Source organism: Pseudonaja textilis, chromosome Z (assembly GCF_049901715.1).
Source record: "Pseudonaja textilis isolate UNSWEBS1 chromosome Z, rPseTex1.2, whole genome shotgun sequence".
Lineage (NCBI taxonomy): Eukaryota > Metazoa > Chordata > Lepidosauria > Squamata > Elapidae > Pseudonaja > Pseudonaja textilis.
Window position 1 is genome coordinate 132045436 of NC_142008.1, and position 13738 is coordinate 132059173.

Sequence of the window (13738 nt, forward strand, 5' to 3'; positions counted from 1 at the left end):
AAGTTGAAACATGCCCTATTGAAAAATCTTAATTTGAAGGGTACCTCTGCCACAGCATTGAGTTTGGGTTCATATAACGCGCTGGGCCCTTAACCCTGATTAACAAAAAACAATTGTGGTGTTCATACGATACACTGGGGCCCAACAAGCAAACCAACTAATGATCTAGCTTCTCACAATACCCTAAAGTAATTATGGATTTGCCATAATAAAACTAAACCACAAATTACCTAACATCATTTAGACTAATCTAGCATGTTGTATGAACACATGAGCATGTTCACATAAAAATATTGGCATAGTTTAACCTTAACAATGATCAACCCAGGGAATATAAATGTAACAAACAAAATATTAAATAATATACACTAAATTATGCAATTGACATTGTTTACACACATACACACCCTCCCACCCATACACACACACACACACAATGCATCTAACAATATTCTAAACCTGTCGTGTCTAAAGTTCCATTGTTAGGAAAACAGGGTCCCATCAAGTGAGAGCCATAAAACTCATTTTATCCCATTATTTATTGTACTATGTAGCTTTTTAAAGACCTACACAAACCATAGCAATACTGCCAAAAATAATTTTCGTTGCTATAACTAAAGCACAGAGAAAGAGTTGACTGGGACTGCTAATCCAAACAATTCTGGCTTCTATTCAATCGTGTCTGATTCTTGGAGATTGCTATAGCAAGATCAAAATCTTTCGCTAACCAAACCTGTGACTTGACTTTCGCTCCAAAACTCAATGCATCTCTTGACTCGGTTTCATTTGCTCAACTGGCTCTTCTGAAAATGGTCAACTTTGCTTGTCTTATGGAGGCCTTCCCAGTTTGGAGAAGTTGCCGTGTCTCATCTGGTAAGTTTGGCAAATCATTGCTTGAAAGGCCCAACATTCTCAGAAAACAAGCAAAGCAGAATTGCATGTTGTGCGGTCCCAGCCAGTCTATGGGAATTGGATAGTTACTCAGGAATTATGAGCTGTCCCCTTAAGGGAATGCATCATGGTAAATGTAGTTAAAGGTATCCTGGGAAATGTAGTTCATGTCATGTGGCCACATCTATAATCCTGATTGGTCACTAGTTTTGACCCTCTGTGAGTTGGGGGAGTTTTCCTTTTTTTTTTGTCTGAACTCTCTAACTCATGGCAGCTTCTTTCTATCGCTATGAGATGGGTTAGGAGATAACCATTTTTTACTACAAGGCAGATATACAAAGGATTGGTCATTAAAGAAGAACTTTGTCACAAACGTGAGTTATGAGAATACCTGATGAACCAATGAATGTAATTAGTTATGGATGTCTTGTTGAGTTATCTCTCTGCATCTGTACAGCTTCAAATCCACCTCTGTGCAGAAAGCAGAAAAGTAAAAGATGAAATCCTAACCATAAAGCAAAGTAATGTGCATCCAGGAGTGAATGTAGAATGCTAAGTTCTGTGCCTCAGTTTGAATTGCAGGGAAGGGCAAGAATCCCCCCCCCCCCACTTCCCCTTTTATGCAGGAGACTTTCCAAATATCCTACACTTTGGCTTTCAAAGGCTATCACATTTGCCTCCTTCAATTCCTTTGTCTCAGTATCAAGCCAGGAAGGGGCAACCCCCCACTCCTTTCTCTTCAGCAGCTGTGTCTCAAATTACAACTCCTAACTGGGAAGAGTCCATTTGTAAAACAAAGGGAGGAGCCAGGTTTTACCCATCTGCCCTGCTTCTCCCCAGTTACTACCTACAATGTTTTTTTCAAACAAATGTGAAGCTACAATTCTCAGCAACTGAAGAGAATTTGCTCCTTTTTTCTTCTTTCTGAGACAAGGACTGCATCTCACTGGCCATTCCAACCAAAAGCTTCCACAGGAAGTCAGTAACTAAATTACCTGGTCACCATAGAAACCATAGACTGACCACGAGGTAGAAGCCCTTTACAAATGCTGATTTACTTTATCTCTGCTGACTTGTTAATGCTTACACTGATTTTCTGAATCTTAAAGCAGCCCACAGCAACATCTGGTACTCGAAGAAAAATCTCCCTGAGTTTCCAATATGTGTTTGCATTGATAACCCCTTTTTGAAACTATTGTGAACAATTTAATCAATTTAATTCAAATGTTCCAATTACCTGCAACCCAACAGACTCAAGTAAAGCAGCCCTCATCTCCATCTGGTGTTCAAGAAGGAATTTACAGTGAAGTCAGATAATTCTTACCATTTTTTTCCTTTTTCAAGAGTAGGCAGGAAATTCTCCCCCCTCTTTTTTCTTCCACAAAGAAGTGAGACCTAAGCAACGCAGCCCACAGCTACACCTGGGGCCCAAGGAGAAATTTCCCAGACTTTGATTTTTTACACAGTTTCTCAAATATTGACCAGATATTTCTCCAATGATAACCCCTTTTTTGCAACTATTGTGCACCATTTAATCAACTTAATTCAAATGTCCCAAGAGTAACTGCATCCTAACATGGGCGTAGCCCATGCCCCCCTGCTGCCACTTTGTGAAGCAAGCGACAATAATAGGCATATTTCTGTGTTCCACCCTCAAGTCTTCAGACTACGCTACGCATATTTCTGCATTCAGCCCTCTAGTCTTCAGACTTTGAGATGCAACTTCTAGTGCCCCCTTGTGTTGCAAACTCACGCACCCTAGAAGCAGCCATACTGTGTGTTGTGCTAGCATCGCCCAGACTCTGCAGTGCCACCTACGTGCTCAAGTATTAAATTCAGCAGCAACTCTACTTTCTGCTACCTTTTTGCAGCGCCCCCTAATACAAAAAAGGGAATTGCATGGAAAACCACTAAAATTTTCCAAAATTCTCCCTTTACCAATTTGACTCATGGCAACTTCCTCAGTCATGACAGATGTCTCTGATGTACCAGAAGACCTGAATCCTCCACCCACCCTTGTTGTAAACATGGAGACTGGTTCCCAACAACCATCTTTAGATGACCAACCCTCTGGAGAAGTCGTGATACCTCCGAAAGCCTACGACTCAGAAAGAGTAAGAAGCTTACTGAATCTATGGAAGAACACTTGAGGAACGATTGGCAGCAGCAATATCACCACTACACAGACTCATGGGTGAAGCTTGAGAAGATCTGTGATGCCCCAAAATATAAGCTGCCCCCTGAGAAACTCCACACATTGCTAAATGATCTAGATGCCCTTTTTGCATGGTGGTGACGCAGTGAAAACAACCTCAAGTCCATCCAGTCAAGACTGGGTGACCCCAAACACCTAATACACATCCAATACTTCGAGGAGTTTCACAAGGAACGCGAAGACTGTGTCGAGGAAAGCAAGACAGCTCTTCAGACAGCACTCCACAATGCGCGTCGGCAGGAAGTAGCATCAAGGGAGCAGACCACATCTGACATAGCTCCTTGATCACATGTCTTCTTCCCACCATTCTAAGAAAGCCCCCTCCCTCCATCCCAAATCAGCTTCATTGTGGGCAGGCACCAGTGTCTTGTGCCAATTCTCTGCTGCCAGCTGTCACCATATTTCCAGAGCATCCTCCCGTCGCAGTAGCGCATCTAGGGACTCCAAAGCAGCAAGTTCTGCCAAACAAGCTGTAGAAGCCCAAGTTGAAGCTGCAGCAGCAGAGGCAGATTACGTATTACGACAGAGGTGATATGGCAGAAAGCAGAAATGGCCAAACAACAGGCAGAAATGGCCAAAGCTCAGGCCAATCAACAAGCAGAAATGGCCAAACAACTGGCAGAAATAGCCAAAACTCAGGCCCAAGTAGAGTTACGACAAAGAGAGATGGCAGCGAAAACAGCATGGGCCGCAGCATGGCAGAAGGCGGCCAACACTGCCTCCCTCAACTTCGACCTCAATGAGTTGGAAGAAGAGAGCCCAGATACACGGGTCAAGGCCTACGTGAATGAGCAACACTCACTTTGAAATGAGCAGATGGAACCACCCCAGTTGCCTAACAGTTTCCCACAACCAGAGAAACACAGGGATGAATCTCAACCACAGACTTTACATGTCAGTTATGCAACTGACGTTGTACGATCTAAAGTACGAGATTCACTTCCTACCAACAACAAACCTTCCCCAATTGATGTTGTATGTACTAAGGTCCGAGATTCTCTTCCCAGCACCAGCAACCCTACTGCAACATCTCACGCCCTGCTGGCCGAGCAACTTAACCCACCAATGTTCACAACAACTTCTTGAGGAGTCGACATACCATCAACAACAACTGCCACACTCAATCCACAGGCAGCAGTGTTCCTGCCACAACCTCAATACCAATCCGGTTCCCAGGCACCACAAGGTAACCACACCCAGCCTACACATCAGCGTGATGCTCAACCATCATCCCCAGTATGGGAGAACAACATCCTCCGTAAGTACTGGAAGGAAGACTACAACCCGTTGTTGACTTACAACCCGAACCCACCTTACGAGAATTCAGGGGGAGAACTCTCTATGTCAATACCTCTCCCCAGCTCAGCAAATGCTGAAGATTACTGGAGAAACTTGGCTGTACAGAGTGAAAAGCTAAATTTGCATGCCAATGAAGATCGCAGATTCTCTGACAAGCCAGGCAGCGAGTATCTAGTCTGGAAGAAACTTTTCCTGTTCCCCATCCAGGCGGCATGCCTGAACCCTGATGAAATAATTGGACACTTGATAGCATGGCTAGGGCCATAGTCTGCTGAAATACCAAGGGCACTTTTGGCATACCACTTAGACGACTCGGCCGGTGCCCTACGGTTATCATGGAAAAGGCTTGACGAACTGTATGGTGCTTCTGAGGACATAGAAGCAACACTCTTGGATAGCCTCAACAGTTTTCCTAAAATTCCTATCAACAAGCCTTGCCGAATCATAGACCTCTCAAACATACTTGTCCAGCTGGGAACGGCACAATGGGATCCCAACTTACTTGGGCTCACCTGTCTTGATCATGTCGACACGCAGAATAAAATTGTTTGAAAACTTCCGCAGGTGCTAATTGAAAAGTGGCTCCAGTTGACTGACACCTTCATGGCCAAGGGTCGCCACTGCTTTGTACCCTTCACACTTCTTGAAGAATTCGTGTCCCACCAGGTGACTGTGTGCAACACATACCGGGCCCATGGACTCAGAGCTGTTCGTCCTCCTAATGACAGAAGATACAACAGCGACCATATATTGCCCTCAGCCGTATGTACACTACCAGGGAAAGACCCTTCATGGTTGTCCATAATACTGAGATTGACTCCTCATCCACACACAGTTGGGGAGAGAACTCATCAGATACAGCCCAGTTTAGATCTCCAAATACAAGGAGAAACCAGTTTTTTCCTATGTACAACACTCATCTCTCGCTGAACAGCGGCACTGGGTTTGCAGCGAAATCACTGACCCAATGAAGAGTTGCTAAGGGAGTACCAATACTACTACAGGTGTTGTGAATCCAAACACCTGTCCAAGTACCGCACAGCCAAGGTGCAATGCGACTTATGCCATAGTGACCAGGACCCGACTGTACTGCATCCAGACTCTGAGCCGCCACGGCAGAGATCTCGTAACCCTCCTTCGGATAAGGAGCCTCAACGTAACACAGAAGCATACAGGGCTCCTCGACAGACTGCGAAACCGCAACCGCAACCAAGCTGAGCATCAACAGCACAGCACTGTACACCGACCCACCACACCCTCGTTCATGTCTTCCCATCAGCTTAGCCAAAGTGTACCCTGAAGGACGCCCTGAAGATGCCGTGAAAATGTATGTGTGAATGGACACTCAAAACACCTGCACCCTGGCCAGACCCGCATTCTTCAACCTCTTTGAAGTGCAACAGGACAAACTTCCCTTCACTGTATCAACATGCCATGGACCAAGAAGCACAGCGGGGAGGAGAGCTACTGGACTCTGCATAGAGTCATTGGATGGAAGTTCCTGGTTCCCACTACCACCCGTATTTGAATGCGAAGGGATACCGAACAACCGCAGTCAGATTGCAACACCTGAGGTCATAAGCAGCATGCCTCACCTACAGCCCCTGGCTCATCACTTCCCTGCTCTAGATCTGGAGGCTGATATCCTACTCTTGCTGTGAAATAATGCCCCACGTGCCTTTCTCTTCTCTGAGTCAGTCGGCAACCCTGTAGGCGGCCCAGCGGCCATCAAATCTCCACTAGGATGGGGGATCGTAGGAATTGTCAGTGACGATTGGATGCAGGCTCCAACCTAGGCAAATGCCTTAGCACCATCCATTCCAACTGCCTTCCGACGCCCTTTAACACCATCGAAAACAAGAATGCCGTTCCAGCCTTGAAGGCCGCCAGCGATCAGTACACTTTCACTAGAATACCCTAAATGTCTGCCAACAACCACCAGACGTCCACTAAGATGCTCTACACGGGCATATGCCTACGCAACACCCTTTCCAACAGCTTCCCGATGTCTTTTGACACCATGGAAGCAAGAGTACCGTTCCAATCCTAAAAGGCCACCAGAAGCAATCACCAGACTTTCACCTTTGCTATCAAGAGTACCTGTCCACCCTAAAAGGCCACCAGAAGAGACCACCAGACTTTCACCTTTGCCATCAAGAGTACCTATACACCCTAAAAGGCCGCCAGAGGTGACCAGCAGACTCGCACCAAGAGGCTGAACTTGAAGATTGAACCTCAAGCTTTGATGCTTTGCTTTGTTTGATGCTTTGTTAATGTTTACTGTTTTTCTTAGTTACATAGCTAACTGTTTATCTTAGTTCTATAGTTATCTGCTATTCATAGTATTACTGTTTACTGCTTATCTTAGTTTATAGTTAATTTTTTTCTCTTCTCTTAATAGTGGAATTTACAATTCCAGGCGGGGAGTGTGTTGTCCCAGCCAGTCTATGGGAATTGGATAGTTACTTAGGAATTATGAGTTGTCCCCTTAAGGGAATGCATCATGGTAAATGTAGTTAAAGGTACTCTGGAAAATGTAGTTCATGCCACGTGACCACATCTGTAATCCTGATTGGTCACTAGATTGACCTCGAGGGGTTAGGGGAGGTTTCCCTCCATTCTTGCCTGGACTCATGAACTGATAGTAGCTTCCTTCTTTCACTACAAGATGGGTTGGAAGATGAGGAGGAGGAACTGGGAATGCCTTCCTCCCCAGGACCTTCCTCCCTGATAATGCCTCAGGTTCCATCAGACAGCCGAGAGGAACAGCCTGAGATTAATCAGGAGGAAGGCATATCGGAGCAGCCCCTGACAGGGAGTAAAGAGGAAGAGTGTTGGCTCGATCCTAAGCAGCATCGTAGGGAGAAACATGAGCAGCAACGTAGGAGGCGTGGGAGGGTCAGAGAGTGAGCTGAGTCATTGAGCCACACCCCACAGGGGATAAAAGTGGGTGTGTTTTCTCCTGAAACTTTGTAAGGGACAAAGTTTAACCTTACTTCAGATTTTCTTTGTGGACTGCCTTGTGATTTTCTGTGAGTAAAATATTATCTATTATCAGTTCGGACTTGGCAAGCAGGACGTGTTGGAATGCCAAGAGTATTATCAGTTCCAAAGAATTAACACTGAAGTCTGAGCCAGCTTGCCTGCCTGTGTTTGTGTGAGTTTGTACTCTTTCATCTTTTGGGAAAGAGGAAAGGCAAGACGGAACACCTGATGAACCAATAAATGTAATTTGTTATGGATGTCTTGTTGCGTTATCTATCTGCATCTGTAAAGCTTCAAATCCACCTCTGTGCAGAAGGCAGAAAACATGTGATTTGCTTCTCCCTGATTCTGACTGGTTCACATATCCCCAACTTGGAGAAGACTTCTTCATATTTCTTTGATATTTTAAATCAAATCTACAGTTATTTTAAACCAAATCTATAGGTGTCAGCCTATAGTGTTGGAAAGGAAATATTTCTTGCAGAAGAGTTTGTTTTACAACCGTTTAGATATCTGGAAGGGTGTGTGTGTGTTGTGTTAAAAAAAGGTTATGACAGTGGCTACATCCATACAATCAATACCCTTTTTACATGCATCATGATTGCATTCATATCTGATGGCATGATTGTGGCCGCTATCTTGAATTTTTTGACATGTAACCTCTCTTTTCCCTGCAATTTCTTACGTATCTGGTTTGGTCCCCCACCCATACCCCCGTAAGATTAACTGCTCTTTTAGTCCTGTTTGGAAGCCTAAGGTTAACAGAAACTGGCCTCTTCATGAAATAAGTAGGTAGGCAACCGTATCCAATTCAACCAATATACACGTGAAAAAGTCAGTGTCCTGATTTAAAGCTGGCTGGAGTAATGCACTGGATGAGAACTAATCAGCACCTTAACCCACAAAAGACACAGATTTTGTTTGGCAGTGGCTTTATTTGTCAATTGGTTTTCATCCTATTCTAGGAAGGATCATACCTTCAAAAGCAGTGTTGCTCAATTTTATGAACTTTAAGATCTTCTTCAGGTGTCTGTTCCTTGCAAGGCAAAATATGTGACTGCTGAGATAAAGCCTTGGCAGTGATGGTATCCCATTTATGCAGCACCAACTCAAAATAATTTTGCTTGGCATATATACAGTATTATGTTTCTAAATGTCAGGCAAAGAACCTCCCATTTTCCTATCATTTTAAGAACCATTCTGGCTTTTCCAGCTTAACTATTTAATTGCTCCTGTTCTGTGATTTTATACTGTAATTACAACATAAAGCAAGTGCAGCTGATCATGCACTTTTTATTTTATATGTAGTGCTCTTCTTCATACAGATGTTATTGTTTTGGTTGTTTTTTCTTATAGTTGTGCTTTCCTACAGTGTTTATATACTGCCCACAAAACTTGGGCTACATAAAGGAACAATGAACAAGAGTTATAATTGCAGATTGCTGTATGGGTAAGAAGAAATGTCTAGACCACAGTCTGATTCATAGTGTGCATTTGTACAACATGACAAATACACTATGATTTAGAGCATACCTGTTGGCAAAGTTTACCCACCACACCAAGCCATTATATTCACGTAACATCTGAGTTCACACAACTAGCTTAATCCAATCCACTTCAGCTTTACTGCCTGCTAAATACAAAGCAGTTTGTCCAAGCACCAAGAATCTCTCGGAAACAACCCATTTTTATAAAGAGCAATTTTGACCAATTGTGGAAAGAGGTCAAACCTTCTTGTAGGACTGTTTATTTGCCACAAGGTGTCAGCCATATTCTTACTTTTTGGGAAAAGTGAGCTGCGCAGTCAGAATGACAATATGCAAAATTGGGAGAAGATTGTGGTCTGTTGGAACAAGGAAAACAGGGCAGCAGTTTAGAAAACCATAAAAACTATGGTTGAGTAAAATTCCTAGTTGCCAGAATAGCCAGCATTAATCTGAAGCAAATTTCTTTTGCTACATTGGGTCAAAAGAATAGACTGGGGGACTTCAACTCCCAGAATACTTGGTTTCAGACATGTCCTTTTGATATTGCCATCTTCATGTCCCCAGGAACAAGATACCCTTTTTTAGCTGTATTGATGTTAATCATATTTTCTCCTGGTTTCTCTTCCATCTGAGCAGCTTCAGATTATTATTGGTTAACCTGTCCTCCGTTTGGGCAATGCATAGGTTTGAAACAAGCACGATAGAGGCTGGGTAGAGTCCATCAATCTGAACCTATGTCAGATGGGTAGGTACTGATCCAAGGGGTAATATGCATCTTTGAGCTTCTACTAAGAGATGCAGGTTGGACAAGATGATCTCTAAGGGCCTTTCCAGGTTTGTATTCTGTAGTCTGAACACAGTTAATAAAGGGTTTCCCAACCTTGGCAATTTTAAAATGCATGGACTTCCAGAATTCCTCAACTAGCATGACTGTACTAAGAAGGGAAATAAAAATAAATCCATTACTTCTAAATTTGGAAGCTCTGTATGCTATTCAGGGGTGTTAAGAGAGAGGGTTAGAAAAGTCAAGATGGTATCCACAACCACACAATTATAGCCCGATCCCTTTTCTGGCGTTGCATGTACAATGATCCCAAGAAGGAGATCTGGTTTCAATTGTGCAGTTTGGCAGCCCTTCTCACTTACTTTTAACTCCCTTTGGGGACATTCCTGTTACTACTGCAAACAGCAGCTAGAAATAGACCTGCCCTCCCTGAATTACTTCAACTCTTCTTTAAAATCAGATGCTACTGTTGCAGGAAGTTCCCCAAGTTATTTCAATACAATCTCAACTTATGACCACAAATGGGACAGGGCAGTTGCATGACCCTTTTTTGCCCTGTTTAAGTGAATCACTACAGTTCATGTGGTGATTAAGCAAATCCAATTCCCCCATTGACTTTCCCTTGTCAGAAGCCCTCTAAGTGGGTCACAAATGGTAATGATGACATGACCCCAAGATTTCGCAACCCTCATAAATACATGCCAGTTGCCAAGTGTCTGAATTTGATCATGTGACTGGGGGATTGCTGCAACAGTCATAAATGTGAGAACCCATTGAAAGTCACTTTGAATGGCCGCTAAATGAATGGTTGTTAAGGATTACCTGCAAGTCCCTTTTTTGTTCATTCCAAATCCCTGCCTGTTAATGCCACGGGGGGAGCAAACTTTTCCTTTTTTTTAGTAAATAAAAGTTCTGTGTATTTATAGCTTCATTAACTTCAACAATGGCTTCTTTCTCCTTAAATCAAAAGCTCCAACGCTTTTTACCCTTTTCTCCTTTTCTCCATCCTTCTCCCTTTGATCATTTTGGCTGATATTTACAGCACTTTCCACAGCTTTGGTCTTTATAACAAATGGCTTGCTCTTTTTGTCTCTGCGCTGTTTTCCTTGTTGAGAAACAGAGAAAGACTACGCTTAGAGGGAAACCATGGTGAGATTTCTCCTGCATGCCCAGTTACAGGCTGGGTCAATTATAGTCAAAGCATCTTCCTTGGAATGTTCTCCTCTCTAAAGAACAGAAGGGATATTCATACCCATTGTCTCTTCTCCTTTTTGGTTTCTCTTTAAAAAGAAATACAAAATGTGATGCAAGCCAGAAAACAAAAAAAAGTCTTTAAAAAGGTGTAGTGGAATGAAATACAGAACCAGGGTAGTTCAGATCGAACTAACAGAGTTCAAAGAGACCTTGGAGATCTTTTAGCCCAACCTCCATCTCAAGCCGGAGACCCTACACCATTTCTGACACATGGCAGTCCAGCCTCTTCTTACAAGCCCACAGTGACAGAGCACCCACAACTTCCATTGATTAATTGTTCTTACTGTCAGGATATTTCTCCTTAGTTCTAAGGTTGCTTCTCTCCTTGATTAGTATCCACCCATTGCTTCTTGTCCTGCCCTCAGGGGCTTTGGAGAATAGCTTGACTCCCTCTTCTTTGTGGCAGCCCCTGAGATATTGGAAGACTGCTGTCAGGTCACTCCTAGTCCTTCTTTCCATTAAACCAGACATGCCCAATTCCTGCAACCGTTCTTCATGTTTCATTCAAGTATAGGTAGTTGAGTTATGGCCGCAATTGGGACAGAATTCCTGTTGCTAAGCAAAGCAGTTGTTAACTGAGTCATGTATCACTTTATGATCTTGTCAAGCGAATCGCTGCAGTTGCTACGTGAATCACAGTCATTAAGCAAATATAGCTTCCCCCATTAATTCTGCTTGTTGGAAGTCAGCTGGGAAGGTCGCACATAGAGGTCACATGACCTGAGGCACTGCAACTATAGTAAGCTCATCCTGGTTGCCAAGTACCGAAATTTTGATCATGTGACTTTGGGGAAGCTGTGATGATTGTAAGTGGAAGGACCTGTTAGTTACATTCTTTAAAATTGTTGCAACTTTAGTTCCAAAGTCAAAGCCCATGGGTAATCTTTGTAAGTCAAGGCCCTTGTGCCATAAGCTCCACAGGCAAGCTATGGAGAGACCCTGGAGTCACACAATAAACTAAACCAAGGGTCTCCAAACTTGGCAAGTTTAAGACTTGTGGACTTCAACTCCTAGAATTCCTGAATTAACATGACTGGAGGAGAAATTCTAGGAGTTGAAATTCACAAGTCTTAAAGCTGTCAAGTTTGAAGACCCCTGCACTAAACCAATGTATTTTAAATTTGGCAATTTTAAGACATATGGACTTCAATTCCCAGAATTCCCCAATAGCCACGTTAAAGTTGCCACTTTTGAAAAAAAAATGCACTAAACCAACAACATATCACCAATCAATAAGAGTCATCTTTCTCCTCTGCACAGCCAAACAGACATGAGCAGGCCAGGGCAATGATAAAATCATATTATTCAAAAGTTCAGGCTAAAGAACAACTTAAGCATTCTTTTCAGGTTCTGATGAGGCTTTAAAGATTTGTTTATAGAAAATTAAGTGCAATATGAGCTAATGAGATTGTTTTTTTTAATTGATAGTGATAAGTTGTTAAGATTGTTCAAACTTGCTGGGATGAAGAAGGAAGTTAGTTTTTCTTTTTCTTAGCACTCTTTTTTACACTTATTTTTTAATATTGCATTAGTTTTATCTGTATAATTAATATTTAATAAAACTTATTATTTTTAAAGACCTGCCCTTGTTCAAAGGGACATCATTTCTGGGTGAGATCCTTTAATGACGTAATAATAACCATGAGCAGGGAAATCCGTGGGATGTGTATATGTGAAAAATAGTTCAAGATGATGGCCTTGATTTTCCAAGTCCTGCATCTTATGTAAAACAAACAAACAAAAAAGCAGATATCCCTGACTATAAACACATGAAACTGTAATGTAATTTGTTTGGTTTGGACTTAAACCCTTTTCCCAATAGGGACTGATAGTATCTTTAAGCATTACCTGGCCAGCCTTGAGGTGCCATAAAAGCTGATTTTGTTTACTTTTACTTTGGTATGATGGTTGAATTGTTGTAAAAGAAGTTTTGGATATTGCCAAGGAGGAGGAAAGCACTACATTAAGGCCTGTCTGTGGAGAAAGTCTTACAAACATCTCAATCCAGACCAGTACTGAGATGAAACCAATCAAAAAGAACATGGCCCAGGCCTGTTTGTGTCGTGGGTGTAGATGTAGGGATACACACACCCCCAGTTATTAGTGCAATGTTTTTCAACCGTGACAACTTTAAGATGTGTGGACTTCAGTTCCCAAAATTCCTTAGCCAAACACGGGGGAATTCTAGGACTTCTAAGTCCACACATCTTAGTTACCAAGAACCTCTGCACTTGTGCCTTAGTATAATTGATGAACAACAGGTTTGCATTAAGAGAAATCCTTCTACTAACCCAGAAGCCAACAGACCGAGGATTATGATGACCCAATATTCATTTTTGTTACATGTGTCCTGGATAATAAAATTATCCAATGTCATGGATAATAAAATTTATAACTCTGTTCTTATTATCAAGTTACACCCTTTATCTCTGCTGCAAGATGAGGACATTGAAATAAGGAGGAAATTTCTACGAGAGCTACTAAGCAGTAGAATTGTCTCCTTCTTGGTCTCATGGCAGATCCATTATGGGAAGAGTTCCATTAAAGATTAAACATTTGTCTGAGATGCTCTGAATTCCTGCCCTGCACAGGGTTAGACCAGAAGATCTCCAAGGTGCCTTTCAACAGTATGATTTTTATGAAATATGGTTACAGAATTTCTGCAGGAGCAAAGTGACACCTGGGGAATGGGGGAAATCTCTCAATTTACAACCCACACTTAAACTTTGGAATTTATTACAAAATATGTGCTATCAGCTTGGCTAGCTTCAAGGAAGGGATGGTTCAGGGAATTCTTGGGGACCCTGGCAATTTAATGTCAGA

The 13738-nt window shown here is 42.5% G+C and overlaps 1 protein-coding gene across 1 annotated transcript in view; it reads right to left on the bottom strand.

The window, feature by feature from the left end:
* Positions 1-13738, bottom strand: part of EMP3 (epithelial membrane protein 3 (MAM blood group)) — a 105086-nt gene that overhangs the window by 48682 nt on the left and 42666 nt on the right. The gene's annotated exons all lie outside the window — the stretch shown is intronic.